Below are 18,552 nucleotides of genomic sequence, written 5' to 3' on the forward strand. Positions count from 1 at the left end.
TAAGCCTGCATGCACACTGGACAACTGAGCACCCGTGCAACTCTTAGTAAATCTAGGCCTATGTTTTTCCAGCACCAAAATTATGGGTCTTCACCTGTACCACAGCCTTTGCTGCCAAGCTAAGCCAAAGGCATATAGATTTTCCTTGTGCTACGGCACTTTGGGCATCCAACACTAAAGTGGTAGCTAGAGTTCTGAAACAGGAGTTTGTAAATGATCAGTAGGCAATATCTTGGTCTTCAAAACAGTATGCCAAAATCTCAAAAAATCCCATTAAACAGGCTCTAGAATCAGAAGATCCAACTTTGCTGGAGTTTTAACAAAAGCGTAGGAAGTTACACTTCTCCCTTAAGTTGTGCGTTGTCTGATCCTGGCGTCCCGCCTCACCAGCAAAAGAGAACCAGTAGCACTGCAAATGAAATGGATCTGGGAATGCCCAATACAAAGAAGGGAAAAGTGAACAAAACCTAAATCATTCATTATTATTACACAGTGGTAACACATGAATGAGATGTCCATGGTTTGCAACTTATTAAGCACTGAAGGTATCCACAGATGTCTTTAACTTCTGTCAAACAATTGAAAAACTATCTGGACTTCACACCATTTCTGTAGTAAAACCTCATCTTTTCATCCACTGAAACCAGAACCCTTCTAAAAGGCACATGAAAACAGCCACAGATGGCTATGCTCCAGTCCTAGCAGCCCAAGGGATATGATATGAGACAGTAATAATATAATATCTACCCTCCTTGTATGTCCATAGTGTAACTACATAATAAAGAGCATGTTAAATCAATTTCAGTAAAGCGTCTGTTCTTCAGACTGTCTGAAAATACTGTAATAAAATGACCAGGGTCCATATTATAGATATAGCACCCTGGTCTGCTTGGCAGGATACTTTCAGCATGATGCGCCCAGCTAAGACCAGGTCAGTACACACTATCACAGGGATTGTGTTGCTCCAATGGTGCCCCTTTGATCTTGATTAGTGAAATATGAACCGGCCAATTGGCGTATTCAGTCAGCCTTTCACAGCACAGTCAGCAGCCTGGCCTGCGTATTAAATGGGAGGCTGAGATTCAGCATTGTCCTTTAGACAATTATGCCATTATTCTAACATGAACATCTTTCAAGAGGCATATATGAAACCAAGGATACAACTTTAAATGTATCCTTTTTAAGAGACACGGCTCTTTGAATCAAACTGTCATTCAAGTGTCAGATGCATACAGCAACTACTGTAAAGAAGGGGTATGTATGTTTAGACTTTTATTGTGGGGAATTTATCTGTACTAAATGTATTTCCTAATTTGTTTGGTCGCTTTCGTTAAAGTAATTGATATTTCCTATTAGGAAAACAGTGACAACCACTTTCCTTTAAAATTATTTTATTGGTTTACAGAATGGCCTTTGAATGCATTACCAGGAATCACTTTGAACAAGCATGGTGATCAAAAATAAAGGTCCTATTGGATTAAAATACCTATTCCATATCTCACGTCCCCTTAAAGGACAACAATTATGCCATAGCATTGATACAAAACAAGCTTTTTTAAATATCTCTAGTATAGTTCTATTCTTTGCATGGGATTTATGCTTCTGATTAATAGTGTTTCACAAAATTTCATTTTCCAATAGTAAATGTGTGTATTTGCAGTAACTCAGTAATCAAATTATAATCAGTGCTGTCTGATTCAGGGTAAACAAGGCCTGTTTGGGCACTAGCCTCGATTTTTGCGCAACCTCCTATTATACACTAATTAGGATAATAAACCACATGCAAATTACGCTCACTGAATGTTTCTGTCTACATGATTTTTGCAAAGGTTAAGTCTGGTGCAAGGTGTGTGGTTAACAGCACACATTCAATGTTTGTGCTCCTCTGATTAGGGTACAATTGCATGTTTCACTCATTAAGCGAGATGCCTTGGTCTGGAAATCAGATCAAAATTCCCAACCAGCACAAATCAAAGCTCGCATCATCGAGTACATGAAAACGTGCAAACTGTGGGGCACTTGGGAGGGGAGTGAGAAATCCTAGACATGGAAGCAACAGAAAAGACCTGTGTCTAGAGACCTATTACATAAAGTAGACATACGCAGATGGGTGAGAATAGCAACATTTGTTACCGTTTGACACATGAGCTACCGGAACCATACAGCTTGTAAATTCTACCAATGGCCGCCTTAAATAGTGTTCACTACCAAGTTATTCCCTTTTTCTATGCAGTCACCAGCTGAATGAGGAAAGGCAGGTTGCTAACCACTTCACATTAGTCACCATCCCTGCATTTTTATTTTGCCTTCCTATATTGACTTGAAATTAATATTTCTTACTGCATACAGCAACAGTGAATTGATGTATGTGGATCGGGAGGCTGTTGCTGGAATCATCAAAATAGATTCAAATACATGCAGGTTTTTTTGTCACCTGTGTTTCCACTACCCAGTGGCAGCTCCTCCACTAAGGCGGAGGAGCAACACCGACTGCTTTTCAGCAGGGCAAAAAAGGAAAAATAAAACGATAATAACACAATGTTATTATAATTTTATTTTTCCATGTTGAAGTCTGTTTTGGGGCAGGGCTTGGCTGTTTTCAGAGCTAGCAGGGGGAGGAGTGGTTGATGTACTTAAGTGCACACGACGGTTTGGCCAGCCATTTTGGGCCGGCCAAATTGCTATGGGCACTTAGCATGTCCTCCACTGGGCTGCATTGCACAGCCTGGATGGAGAACATGCACAAGCTCCCACTCCTTATCTGAGTGCCAAACCAGGCCGCTCAGACTAATCACGACACTGCTGTCATGCTGATGACAGTAGCGTAGTGATTGGCTAGGGGATTCTGGGAGCCTGTGTGCTTCCGGTTGACAGAAGAGGACTGAGGTCCAGTGGTGGCCAGCTGGCCGGTCGGCAGGTAAGTGATATATATGTTTTTTTTTATCCCACACCTTCCTGCCACTACCATGCAGCTGTCTGCAGTAGAGAACACTCAGTGCCGCATCAACCATTGTCCACATCATGGGTACACACAAAAAATGTCCCTGATGCCACAAAGTATGGTCTATGGTGTGCCAAGGTGCCTCATTGATGCCAGCAGGGTGAAAGTAGGTCTTTGCTGGAGGGTGTGTGTGGGGGAAAGGTAAGATGGGCACTGGGAAATCTACGCATGTGCATAATGTAGTCAATAAGTCATAAAGGTTTTTTGAGGGTTTTATTCTATATTGTCCTCTAAATTAAGCCCCTAGTCTCTAGAAGAGTTATAGAATTGATAATAATACTGTTTTTTCTACATCTCAATCCCTATCCCTTTACCACACCTTAGGGCAGTGGCTCCCAAACTTTTTCGACCCGTGGCTCCCTTTATCTATTGGCAGTTGTCCGCGGCTCCCTATTATGTCATTTTATTTTACGGGTGGCGGGGATGTGAGCCCAGCCTCTGGAGTACCTCCATTTTACTCCTCTTTTGTCTGGTGGTTGGTCACTTGCTTACCAGACAAGATGCTGAGTTTATTCACATATCTATCTGTACAGTATAGATATAGATAGGGGTCGAAGGCCAAGCCCTAGGTTGGATTCAAAGCTATCTTGCGGGGCGAAGCTCCAGGGTCAAATCAGGACCTTTTTCATCAATGGCGATCGATAACGATAAGGGAGTGCCCCAGGGCTCAATTCTGAGCCCGACTCTTTTTAATATTTACGTATCACCATTGGCCAAAATATTCAGGGACTTCGGCTTCGACACAGTGTCGTACGACGACGACATTCAAATCCTCATAACCCTTGGTCCTGACCCATCAGAGACAAGAGTGAGATTCAGGAATTGCATGTTAGAGATAAAGGCCTGGATGACCAATAATTTCCTGATGCTGAATGCAGGCAAAACCGAAATAATGCTTTTCGGCGATGCTAAATCCATCTGGTCTCAGGAGTGGTGGCCACAGGAACTCGGACCTTGCCCATCCCCGAAAAGCACAGTTCGGAACTTGGGCATCACCCTAGACGACAAGCTGACCATGGCACCCCACATAGACAAAGTAGTCCATACCTGCATAGGCCTAATGAGAAGCCTAAGGAAAATATTCGAATGGCTACCCCTGCCTTACCGTAAACCACTGATACAAGGCCTAATCACCAGCGCCTTGATTATGGCAATGCACTTTTGGCAGATGCGAATGAAGGTATACTAACTAAACTGCAAACACTCCAAAATGCAGCAGCTAGACTGACTCTCGACCTGCCCCCACGCACTCCCTCGGCCCCATGCCTGAAGAAACTGCACTGGCTCCCAGTCAGAAAACGCATAAGGTTCAAGATCTGCTGCTTAGTGCACAAATCAATAAATGGACAGGGCCCCAAATATCTCAAAAACAAACTTCAGGGATACTGCCCGGAAAGAACACTGCGCTCTTCAAACAAAAATCTCCTAAAAATACCAAGAGTTCGAACTGTTAGAAATGGAGATAGGAGCTTCTCGAAGGTTGGCCCTACGGCATGGAACTCCCTGCCTATGGCCTTAAGATCCAACCAGAATCATAAAATCTTCCGGAGAGAACTCAAAACACTACTATTTAAGGCACTGGTGTAATACCCCTTTTTTCTGCATCTCCCAAACTCTCTGTCAGCGCTATGAGACCGAATGGTCATATGTGCGCTTTACAAAAATAAAATACATACATACATACATACATACAGTATAGATATGTGAGTAAACTCAGCCTCTGTTTTCTTTTAGCTAACCATACTTCACATTAGCCAAATTGATAAAAGTCTGTGCCAGTATCGAGCCCCAAATACTGTTGATATACCAATGTGCTACGTTATCTTTCAATTTGGACTCGATGGCCTCCTGTGAGGGACCCTGCGTTTGCCGCCCCGCGGCGGCCGCATTGATGAGCGGGGCAGGGTGCTGGCAATTCCTGTGTTTGCCGGCCCCTACAGCCCCAGGTAAGAGTGAGGGTTGAGGCCACCCCCTAAACTCGTGCTCGGGACTGCTCCTCCCGTGCTACGCCACAGATTTCCCGTATGACTTGGCACAGTCCAGGTTGAAAGTGATGGAAGCTCACCTCACTTGCCGTTCTTGAATATTCTTTCTAGATCCCCGACCCTTGTTAAACACTTGTTTTTGAGTCGATTGCAGCCTGCTGGGCTGCAAGTTTCTTATGGCTCCTTGATGGTTAACCTACTCTAGCCACCCTCCACACTGGCTTTATTCCGCTGGGCCATGGCAGTACCACTCCCTCTTCTTCCAGAGTAGGTTAAAGCAATAGGTTTTCTCCATATCCAAGGCTTGGGCCCAGCCTTGATGGGAAATGGAAAAATGCAGTTAGATTTCTGTGAAGCATCCCATCACTGGTGCAAAAGGTTTAGCCTAAGAGCAAGTTATTGGCATAAAATGGCCAGAAATTATTCTTTGTGGTCACAAGAGGAAAGCCAGGGACAGCTAAAGTGCAAACTTTCTTTACATTTAGATTTTCCAGTCAATCCAGATGACATCCACATAGGCTTTTCTTCCTGGGATTTTTAGAGTGCTGAAAGGGATGGATACTGAATTATCACATTATGTATTCCATTAACAGCCCCACCAGATAGTGCGGGCCTGGCAATGGGAAAGTGGAGCTTGTGTACTGTTGGCGGACAGCAGTCTTGGGTCAGGCATGCTTTGTATTCACCATCTCACCTAGACTCCCACTGGGTCAGTGAGGTGGCAGTCCCTAAGGCAGTTTCATGTAGGTGGCCTGATCCGTTGTGTACAAAGACAGCCTGAAGTGGAACCATGGTTTTGTGTGCTAACGTTGTTGACTATATTGACTACTGTTCACCCTGCACATACTCGTTGACATCTTGTGTGGAGTATTGTCCAGTTTTGAAGGCCTCATCTAGCATTTTGTGTGCAAATGTGGAAACCGTATCTGGCCTTTTTTGAAATACCTCATCTGGACAACTGCTTCCATCTGTGGGCCTCGTCTCCGAAGTTTAAGGACCGATTAGAGAGAATGGTTACAGCAGAGCTACCTAAATGGGGTAACGTTGGCAACAGAATTTCTCAAAATGGTCTAGGTTGAGTGCAAGCAGTATATGTAGAGTGTGCTGGGCATACATTCAGTGGGGCCATAAATACGGTGTGAGGGAGTAAATGCTGTGCATGAAACCTTCAGTTTGACACACCGCACTAGCTTGGTCTCGCTGTCACCCCTGTGCTACATTGTCTTGCATTTTTTGTGTCTGGCTCACAGGCAACCATTTTAGCTGTCCTAGCCTATCCATCTGTCTTTGTGTGCCTGAACTCTCTTGGGTGCTTCCTAGAAGTTTGGGCATTCAGTGATGCTACGTCATAGCCCCCATGTTTGCATCCGCAGTGCATCCTTGGTAGGCCTGGGCAAGATTTAAACTCTGCAAAAAATGTAAAGTTTCCCAAAAAATTTCACATTACCACATTTTGTGTAAATTTTGCTCACAAGGGGCACTTTTATACAGAAAATGTTGTGCAGCAATACATTTTCTTCTCGGACCAGTATCTCACATGACTTTTTTTTATTTTTTATTTGAAGTTTGCCCCTGCTTGAAAAATTGACTGGGACGGCCTATGTGTGGCAGTCAGTCCGACACAATCCCCTCAGGGCTAGGCCTCGTCCCTCCACAGTCCTTTTCAATGGTGTTCAGCGCTGCCTACTGTTCACAGCACTAAGAGCACTGGCCCCTTTCTCCTCAGCTCTCAGCCAGCTCCCTCATTCAATTCCAGGCCTCCTCGATTACTCAGGCCAGCGCTGGTCTTCACTTCAGGGGGTCCCACGCTGCGGTCTCCTGGGTCAATTAACGCCTCCGTGTAACCAGCAGCGGCCCGTGGAGGGAGTTACGGAGGGGCAGGGAGGCGGGGAGGGGGAGGGGCAGGGAGGAGGGTGCTAAAAACCGACATATGGATAATTGCAGGTAAGTAAACAATTTAATTCATAAAACGAATTTCGTAGTGTGCACTGCATCGCATTTTGCGTTTTCGCGGCGCACCAGGGAGCCGTGGCGCACAGTTTGGTAACCGCTGCCTTAGGGTATGCCTTCTCTACCTGCTCTCACTACCTTAGGTCAAGTGTAAAAAAGAAAGAACTTCATTATGGATAAGAATGAAATAGAATTTAACAATGTTGCACCATAAAACCTACGGTAGATTCAATCCTAGCTTCCCCACTTGACCAAATTATGTGACCCTTGGCAATTGTTGTATTTCACTTTGCCTCCTTTTTCCATTTTCACATGAAAGAGCACATTGAAATACATGTGTTCCGAATATGCACTGCACATAATCTTCTCTTGTGTTTGATTTAATACATTACACTGCTGTCCATGTAAAATAATAACCCTGGCCAACCAGAAGGCTTGATGTGACAAGTGACCTGCATCTCAGTTCACTATTGGCATTGTTGCCAAGGTGGGAGGAGCATGAATGTTTCTATGTGCATTTTTTTAAACTATCGCTTTTAAAAAATACTTCTCAATGAACTGATATAATTTTATATCATAAGGCGAAACACATCTGTATATTAAAGAAATACGATTTTGTGAATTTTGAAGAGAATTTGTCATATTTTTAAACATTTGTTGCAAGATGTTTTGAAAAATAAATGTGTTTCAAAAGTTATGTGGTGAAGGATACCTTTTTGCTTTTTTTTCCTATACTTCAGTTAGCTTGTAAATAAATTCTTTCCTGTTTTCTTACCATACTTCTGAATGTTAGTACTCTCGCGAGTAAAATGATGCCCTGCGTGGTCGTACAGCAGGGGGGCGTATGTGAAGGTCAGGAGGGTCGCAAGAACCCCCCAGGTCGTATGTTGAGTATCACTTTTCCAGCTGGTGGCCTGGAGAGATGACAAACCATACGTTTTAAAACACTGTATTTCTTTTGACTTTAAACCGTTTTTTTGGCTTTCAGATTCTAAAACAATGATGAATAGGTGTATCTTGGGTAACCAGACCATGTGAATATAAAGTTGCAGTACAGCTCTGGGCATTAAACAACAACGGACGTAAAGTAACAAGTGGGAGACTCATGACTAATGCTCGAGTTTAGAACTTCCTCTCCGTGAAAATTAATGAAAACAGTGGATACGTTTAATGAGATACTTTTAAAGGCTTTATGAGTCCCATACCATCAGGTTAATGTCTTCCTGTTCTGCAGTATTAAGGCAGTGCGATTATGTAAGAGACAATCCGTCAGACAACCATAACGTCTTTCTGAATGAGCTGCTTCTAAAAATGTTTCATTGGAGCAACACATCTTTTAAATTCACTTTATCTTCATGGAAAAGTCGGTTTGACGGCCACAGTTTATGCTACCAAAATGATCAAACAACCACGGGATGGTAATGGCTAGTTAACAGTTCATCAAAGAACTCTACTAGTTATGTAGTCAGTGACCACTTAGCACAGGAAGCTGAACGCAGCCACCACATCTTCTGTTCCGCAACTTGGCCCAGTGAGACTTTTGAGAGGTCATTGGTAGAGTTTTTCGTGTGTGTTTTTTTAGTTTTATACAGTGCAAATTAGACCCGAAGGTATCAGACCTCTTTACACGAACCCGATTTGCGTTACAGATGGACACGTTCATTTATAGGTCTCGCCTGAGGTAGCGAATGCGCCGCTACCGCGAAACATTTAGTAGCTGCTTTAAAAGTGCTACCTTGCTGGCCACCAGCTTGCTATTACACGCACAAGCACGCGCAACATGCACAGCACTTTTTCCCGTTGCGCGCGCGCACCACTCACATCAGCACTTGCGTTGCGATTATAGTAAAAGTAAATAAATAGATGTTTTTTTCTATTTCTTTACTTTTGCAATAATCGAGGCATCCGTGCTTTACTTTTAAAGTTAAAAGTAAAGCGCGGGTGACGCGATTATAGTAGAAGTAAAGAAATAGAAAAAAACATCTATTTATTTACTTTTGCTATAATCGCGGCACCCGCGCTTCAATGTTAAAAGTAAAGCGCGGGTGGCGCAATTACAGCAAAAGTTAAGAAATAGATGTTTTTACATTTTTCTTTACTTTTGCTATAATTGTGGCACCCGCGCTTCACTTTTAATATTAAAAGTAAAGCGTCGGTGCCGGTATTATAGCAAAAGTAAAGAAATAGAAAAAAACATCTATTTCTTTACTTTTGCTATAATCACGGCACCCGCGCTTTACTTTTAACATTGAAGCGTGGGTGCCGCGATTATACCCTGTGGTCTGGTTGCTATCCCTACAGCTGTAGTACCAGAAAACAAAGAGTTTTGTGTGGAAGGGGCTAGGCTACGCAGTGAAGTCCAGTCCAGGATCTCGAAGTCAGCGGCTTCCTCTATATAGAGGATATTCTTAGGTAGATGGTAATTTAGGACTAAAAAAATACTATCACTGCCTGAACCTGTAAGGTTTCCATCCCCTGTGAGACAGCACTGCTATACAAGCCTATAAAGTCTGGTTAGGTGCATAATTCTACCAACGAACACAACATTGCCATATTAGATTTTTAACCCTTCCTATTCAATGTAGGTGCTTTGTCAGAATATATGACAGAGTTTTGACTTGCTATCGGAAAAAATAAATATGATATGTAGAAGTTTAAATAAATGACATGGTAGAAGGCAGACAGTTTGAAGGGGCAGTTTCTAAATTGTCTACTTCACAGATTGCCTTTTAATCATTTTAAGAGAAACTGTTAAAAAAAAGTGCTTAACGATCGTTTTTTAGCAAAGCACATTTTGTGAACATTTTCTTGGGGATGGATAACCTCCCCAAGCTACTTTGTTTGCTGAAAATTCATTTTAGGCACCTCACCAGACCCCTTTCAAAGATCACCAGTCGCCACTGATTCCATCCCTCACCTGGCTGCTCTGTATCTCCACTTTGCGGCGATTGCTAACCTATGCATTGTAGATAGGTTAATTCCTATAGGGCTCTATGTATACCTAACCCCAAGTTTGAATACACATTAACAAACTTTTTATTTTAAGTTTCTTTCAAAATCTAAAGTAACAATTGCGCAAGAAACAAAAAATTAAGGCGTCTTTGATATTCTAAGTAAAAGCAATTGAGACTCCATACACCAAAAAAAATTCACAGTTGCACGGTACTGCCTCCCAGACAGGCAAACGTAGTCGCAATACTGGTATGATTTTCATGTCACTTGGGACGTTTTATTACCACATAGGGAATCAAAAGGAAACAAGCAGTCCAAAGATGTTCGACCATTAGTACGTTATGAAAACAGATCCTTTACAATGAACTATATCAGAAAATATGCTACAAAGAATAGACATTTTTCCGCGTTCCATGTTCTGCTATGAGCAGTTGCCTAGCACCTACATCTTATGTATAAAGCCTCGAAGGGCATTTGGATTTTTAGCGCTCCTCGGCGTTCTGATAATCGTTATTGTGAAACATAAGTAACAAGCAGTGGCATAGCCAATAGGTCCCGCATTTGGGACTGTATAAATGTTTAGCCATGCAACAGGTGATGTTGTTGCACCAAGGCTATTGTGCTGCATAACTAAATACTTATAAGGTCCCAAAAAGTGAGACCTATTGGCTATGCCAATGCTTGTTTTGTTAGGCACGAGGAGATTAAGTGATTTGCCCAAATCACAGGATGTTGAGCCTCCCTGCGGAGACTTGAACCTGGATCCAAAGGTCCGACGTCAACCTCTCAAGCCATTAGGCCACTTCCCCCTCCACCCCCGAGTTGAAGGTACTAGCTCCTTGCACTGGGCAGGAAAATAAGCAAGGGACCCCACACGCAGTAAGAGAACTGCCTACACTTCAAGACCATTGTCATCGTGTTTTTCAGAAACAACCCCTGATTTGTGGGTTTTGTTTAAAAAACTCCAACCCTCTTTGCATTCTGTTTTACTTATTCTGCATCAGCTGCCCTGACTGGATACCTACCTAAAAATTAAGAACAGCCTAAATCATTGTTTAGTCATTTGTATGATTACCTCACCCTCTGAAATCGCCCACTTCAATGGAGCAAATGGACAATCACACCCACCTGCACATTTGCACATTCAGGGGGGTCAGACTGGCATATAGGGGAATCAGGCATGGCCTGAGGTGCTCGTCTGACAGACCAGTATGTGGGCGGGTTGTCGGATTTCACCTAGGGAGCCCTTGCACTGTCTTTTCGAGCTATGCTGTGTTCGGGATATGTGCTACGCAAACTTGTTTCCGGTCCAGGGAGGACCTGGCCTGGCAGTTCGGTCTGATCTATTCCCATGGAGCACAGGGTCAAGACTGATTTGCATATCGCAGGTCCAAATTGGGGTGGCGTAGTGGGCAAAAGAACAATGATTTCACCCAGATCCTTTGACTGGGGGAGAATGTTTGCATTGTCAGCATTCCGTCCATCATTTGTTTGCTGTACCAGTGTTCAGGACATGGGCTTGAAGACCCTCCCATATTTTCTAAGCCCCTCCCATCTTTTCTATATTCTCCTCTTACTGTCATTGGGCTTTACATTGGTGAAATAGGTTACTAGTTCCTCCTTTTTAAATTTTGTCACCTCCCATAGAGACTTCCCCTGTTACATTGTCTCTTACGCTGCATGTTCTTTCAACACGTGTAAGCATTATTTCTTTATATGTCCTCAAGCACTGCTGGCGCTCAGCTATCTGCGCCCTGTGCCTTTATTTATTTTTTAATGGTGCCCATATGCTTTGTCTACATTGGACTCAAATTCATGCAGACTCCCATGCCTTGTAAAACACTTCCACTTGACAGATATGCCCCTTTAGCAAACATGGGCCACTTTTTAACTATCTAATTAATTAATGGAGACCACATTTATTTTTGCAACCGGGTCTAGTTTATGTTCCAGTTCAACCCTGCACATTCATCCACTTTCACATTGCCACTCTTAGAACAAAAACCATCTAAACATAAACATCATTGGCAAATCCAGGAGGTATGGTGCTGGATGCTAGCCTTCTAGCAATTCTTGTTTTGTTTTGCAAAACTTTATTGCTTTCGGAATATGCTGGGCTCTCATCAATCTCAGAAAAAATAATTTTCTACTGGCAAAAGAAAGAAAGAGGAAAGGAAAGAGAAAAAAGAATGTAAGAAGACAAGTGAAAGAAAAAAGAAAAGAGAAAGTGGGAAAGAAAGAAAAAAAGAAGGAAAGAAAGAAAGAAAGACGGTAGAAAATAAATTAGAAAAGAAAGAAATTGGCACAAATGATCAGACATACCTAATCAATGCAGTTTTTCTAAAGTTGGGTGATCTAATCTGTCAAACGCTATGGTAAGATGTATAAAGGCTGGATAGACATTGATGCCATGAATGGTAACATACTTTTTCACACTATTTTGCAGTATAAAAAGTTTAGCTAAAGAGCAATGAGTTTTCCTTAAGCCCACTTGTTCAATTGGTAGTATCTTTCCTCTTTCATCCAAAAATATACATATATAAGAATACTTATAGCAACAATTTTTTTCCAACAGCATCAAAGAGAGTGATTCGATAATAATTTACAGGGCTGATTGCAAGGGCACTTTTTGTGTAAAGGCACTATAATGCTCCCAGGACAGGGGGATTACACATTATTGATTACAGCATTCAAACACTGGGGCGAGAAAAAAGACCCAAAACATGGTCTCCCCTTAATTACCGAAATGGAGATCTCGTCGCGTCCATCGTACCAGAGCATCTCATTTCCATAATATAATCATCAATCTGTTTTGTAGAGGGGGGATATAAGGACATTGATTTTAAAGCAGGAATAAAATGCCAAACAGCCAACTTAGCTACATCCTTAGTTGCATATAATTTATCAACAATGCTCCAGTATACGGGATTTTGGCCATTTTTGGCCTATCCTGTCAGATCTTTTAAGGGAGCTTGAAGAATAAAGGAGTTAGATTTCAATTTAAATTCAAAATACAGTGCAACCCATTTGGCTACACAGTAAAGGTCCAGGTTAAACATATATTTATTATATATTTAAAGTCAGCATAATATAAATCAATCTCAAGAAGATAACAATATAGAATTATCAATGGATGTCCAACTCTATGAACAAAGTTAATTCTCACTTGTAATTCACTAATGAGCACCTCAGTAGCGATAGCATAAAGCACTAAAACACAACAGAATGAGAAGTTTAAAATGTCTGATCCTCCTGTCAATGATGCATGAAGATTTCTAAATCTTCAATTTGACTATATTATACAAGACTATACTAGGCTTAAATAAGATCCAATTGTTAAAAAGAAAGGTGCCAGTGTGAAACTTCAGTAGGAGTTTTAAAAATAAATAAAGCATTGCATGCAACTAGAGTACAGCATAGAATCATAAGGCAGAGAGATCTAAGCCTCTTCTCTCTTAAGACGTCTCAGCGTAGTGTGCGTTCAAAGCCACAAGCATTTCGTATTTGCATTCTTAAAGAACCTACTAAATTATTTTCATGGATCCAATTTGAGACCACCTTCAAACAATACATTATTTAGCATGACACAGTCATAATTCCTTCTTCTTAGATGTATGTTTCCAAAACACATTGATAGCTCTTTCTCCTTTGATTCACATATCTCTAGACAACCTTGAAGTTATGTCTTCCACCTTATCAGTTCCATATAAAGGAGCCTTCTTTCCATTCATTAGATCATTGAACCAGGCATCTGGAGAGGGGAGAAAAGCATTACGTCTGAGAAAACATTCACATCGACGGTTAAACATTGTGAAACCCAAGTGCTTAAGGCCTTTGGTCAAGTTAACTAATGAAGAACTCCAATACACGTTATAACTAATAAAAATCTAAAACACAAACATTCACGTTATAAAAGGAAACGCATTTCTCATGTATACATATTCCATTCCATTACATAGCAAAAGCAAAACCTTTTCTTATAAATATATATGCTGTAACTCAATAATACTAAAAAATAAAGCATTAGCAAACAGACACATGTTCTAAATGTCATGATCACATAGCACATACACTTTGTATGTGGCTTTAAGTGCACTTTTCTCTTGTAAGTTACATTATATCTCATGAATACAGAAGGACAAGATATACGTATGTGGCTTAATCGATGATAATGAGGGTAGAGCCAATTTTATGCTGCTCCAATCCTCCCTCTGATGGCATATCGAAACATCATAGACAACAATCTAATCTTATCAGACTAACCATCTAATACTTGTGGTCTTTATCATTTTTTGTCTTGAGTCCTCCAGACGTTTTATATCATTATAATATCTCTCCCGACGCGCCTCTCATTCTACATCTGCTCTTTTTTTCTTCACTCCCTTTCTAAATTGAGCATATCTATATCCATTGAAGAACAGAGATAGCGCAACAGCAATCAAAATGGGCTTCAAGATTTTTATGTTATGTTATGTTATAGTACGCTTATATAGCGCATGGCTACCCCAACAACGAGGCGTCCCAGCGCTTGCAGACAAGCCCAATTACACAACAACCGAGGTGGAGCGGCAGAGTCTCTGCTCACAGGGGAACCCTAAATGGAGGAAAACAACCAGGTTTTAACTTGTTTTCGAAAGTGTAGGTGGTTGGTAATAGCGCGCACACCTAAAGGGATAGAGTTCCAGAGTTTTGGGGCCAGGTACCTAAATGATCGGCCTCCAGCTCTGCACCTCCGGATCTTGATGGTACAGGCAAGAGAAAGGTCCGCGGAGCGGAGAACACGCGACGGGACATAAAAGGAACAGATTCCTTGCAAGGTTTGGGGGCCCAGACAATGCAGCATTCTATGAAGAACACACAAGGTTTTGAATTGAATACATTGTTTAACGGGCAGCCAATGCAGCCTACGCAGAACCTGAGAGGTATGACAGCGTTTCGGCAAACCGAACAGAATACGGGCTGCAGCGTTCTGAGCTCGTTGTAGTCTATTAACGACTGTCAAGTTGGAACCAAGCATAAGAACATTACAGTAGTCTAGATGGGATAAGACCATAGCTTGGACAATGGTTTGTCGGATGGAGGGTTAAAAAAAAACGAGAATGTGTTTCAAAGAGCGTAGGCGACCATAACAAGTACCAACTACTCTTTTCGCATGAGAGTCCAGGGTAAGTGCGTTGTCTAAAATCACACCCAAATTTTTAACTTCCCTCTTGGGCGTAGGAGGGGGGCCCAATGTAGGGGGCCACCACCGCTCATCCCACTTCTGGGTATCAGTGCCAATAAGGAGGACTTCAGTTTTAGATGAATTCAACTGAAGGCAGTTCTCTGTTAGCCAGCTGGAAATGGCCAAGATGTCCTCTTGAAATTTGGCTTGGTCTCCCACGGTGTCGTTGGAAAAGGTGAAAATTAGTTGCGTATCGTCCGCATAGGAAATTAATTTGATGTTACGTTTCCTGGCCAGCATGGCCAAGGGGCGTACATACACATTGAACAACGTGGGGCTGAGGGCAGAACCCTGTAGGGTCATCGCAGCCTAATGGGAAACTGCTGGATGAGTACGGGGGAGCATGAACCTGGAAGGAACGGTCAGATAGAAATGACACGAACCAATCCAGAGCTCCATCTCCGACACCTATCTCCCACAGTCTCCTTAACAGGATCCCATGGGAGACCGTGTCGAACGCTGCACTCAGATCCAGCAGCACCACAGCTGAGGTGCTACCCATATCCTGTGCTACCCTTAGATGTTCAGTAACGGCCAATAATGCCGACTCCGTGCTATGTTTGGCACGGAATCCATTCTGAGACTCTACAGATTGAATCCAATATTCCACTTCCCAAATTTCAAAATCACTTTCCCACAGCAGACAATCCATTTCCGATAGCTTTCCAAACTCTTGTTGCTTTTAACCTTTCCACATCCTTTGTCAACCCACATATATTCCAGATATACTTATCCAGATCCAGGCTCTTGTCAGGTATATAAGTAAAGCATTGCAGGACATTGAGCATCTGACAGACTACACCCTCTTTTGCGAGTAGGATGTCTAACGCAAGTCTATTCTGAAGAACCATCAATCTAATCAATACCATTTCCCTATTTATGAGCAGTACAGAATTTGAAGTACTCAAGGCTGACTTATACACTATTGTAGACAATTTCCTAATCATCAGATCATTCAAGATCACACCTACAGATAGAATGATGGCACCAAAAACAGAGCCTACTACTTCAGCTTCAGTAGTACTACATTTTACCTTGTGTTTCTCCTTCCATACTGGGTCATCGAAATGCTCAACATGATAAATGTTCAGGAACCATCCAAAAGGCTATTTGAAATGTGCTTTTTATCCACAAATCAAATATACTCCAGGAATCACAAGATCTTTTCCTTCCAAATAACGGGAATTCCTTGCTCTCACTTCAAACACATGTTCACATTTACTCTCCCCTAAAAACAATGGACCAAAAAACCTTTGATTGACATGTTTGAACACATTTCCCTTATGCTTCCAATCTAAAGCAGGGGCAGGTAGAATTCCTTATTCCTGTTGTTTGAGTTCCTCAGTAGCTCAGTTGTGATTCTCTACACCCTAACCAGTTCAGCTTCATTCTTCAGGTCTCCATCTATCCTCCACTAAATTCTTACATTTCTATTTGACATTAGACTTTGCAAAAAGTCAAACTGTGTCTAGGAGCATAACCCGTTTCTAGCATTTTAAGAGATGCAAAATATTTACCTGCAGATTCTGCATTTTTAAAATAAGGATTATTGTTCAAATGCTTAAGAATCAGGATTTCCGACAATACTGAATCAAAATTCAGAAAATAATGCTGGAAACTACTTTGTCCATAGACTAAACTAACCAAAAGACTACACGTAGCCCCATATGTCAAAGGCGTGTGATGGTAGGTAGTACTCTCCCCTACTGAGGCTTGCAACTGCGTGCACACATAACAATCTCTTGCAGCCATCATTTCAACATATTGGTACAGCAACAGAAAATACACATCATAATCATAATCATAGTCATAATCTCCTCTTGATGTGTCTGTCTGTAATATTTTTGGTTCCTCATAATGGTACTTTATTGTTGACAGAATGTGAGGTAGTTGGTGCAAATGTGGAAATCATTTCCCCTCGGCTATATCTAGCTGGAGTTAACCCTATATGTATTTTTATGAGTACTACTACTGTAACTATTAATTTGCCTGTATGATGCATCTACCTCTATTAAAACTAGTGCTAGGTGTAACATCAGCTACAGAATTCATTTTGGTATTGGCTTCCATTTCTTTGCTTAAACCTAAACCTTTGGGTGAAATGTAGCAGCTACAGGATCTTCCTTTTGATTTCACTTTTGCAAACAGCAAAACCAAGTTTGATCAATAAACAGCAGATTATGTACAACGTCCTTAGTCTGTATTTCTGTCTTGTACCCTATTCAGTGTCTCTTGTGATAAAAGGCTCAAGTTCACTAACAATGATTTCCAAAAGAAAGTGTTTCAGTTAATTGACTAACACAAGACACTCATTGACATCCAGGAAAGGAAACTTGTTCACGTTCAAAATGAAATACCTCAAAGCACTCAGTCTTATTAACAATGGAAGTTCAAACATGAGCTCAAACAGAATCTCAGGTTCCTTCAGATTCAGATAAATTTCTAATACTATTTCAGTATTTGGACAATTTGAACCCTCAGTCATTTGTGAAGAGATATGTCTACTCAGGGGGCGAGTACCTCCGACAAGGCACCCTCACTTTTTTTGAACTTCTGAGTGTATTTTCTTTTCCATCTCCAGCGTCACTCATATCAGAGTTTTCTGTGTCTTGCAAAATTTAGGAAAGGTCACCTTCTCTTTGTGGGCTCAGTCTTCCTCCCTCTTGTCTTTCTGGCCAACAATCACCAGCTACCACTAGAGACTGGACAGCACTATGCACTTCATCTTGGGTGGACTGGTGTTCTGTTATAGTCACAGAACCAACTTCGTTTCCAACCTCGGTAACTGACCCTTCAAGACCCTCTTCAGGCTGAACGAGTACCTTCTTGAATTCTTGCGAGTCCTGAACAGCTTGGCTAACCTGTTCCCATGGTTGTTCAACCTCCGCTGGCTTTTCTGGTACAGGTGCTGTTGCCTCATCGAGGGGACATGGAATTCTGCAAGTGTCAGCATCATGCACCTAGTTGGGGAGACCTCAGCATTTGACAGCAGTTGTGGTGACCAAAATCACTTGGCAAGGTCCCTGCCAATAAGGTTCCAAACAATCCTTACTCATGTGCTTCTTGACCAGGATCCAGTCACAAGGAGACAGTTCAAGGCATTGATCTTGATGACCACCACATCAGTCAGTGCTTTACAGTATTCAACCACTAAATCGTCAGTGATGTTGACAAGCACATTCACAGGCTTTGCAGGCAATCTCATTGCCCTACCCATGATAATCTCATGGGGAGGCAATTCTGTCCTTCAATCAGGTGTGCTAAGATGACTCTTTAACACAAGCGACAGAGCATCAGGACATTTAAATGACTTAGAAGCACATACTTTGGCAGGCCTTGGCTTCAAAGTTCCGTTGACCTGCTCTACCAGGCCTGCACCCTCAGGCCTGTAAATACAATGCAGACTCTATTCAACAGCACACAGATTCTTCAAAACATCA

This window comes from Lissotriton helveticus, chromosome 2_1 (genome assembly GCF_964261635.1).
Source record: "Lissotriton helveticus chromosome 2_1, aLisHel1.1, whole genome shotgun sequence".
NCBI classification, from domain to species: Eukaryota; Metazoa; Chordata; class Amphibia; order Caudata; family Salamandridae; genus Lissotriton; species Lissotriton helveticus.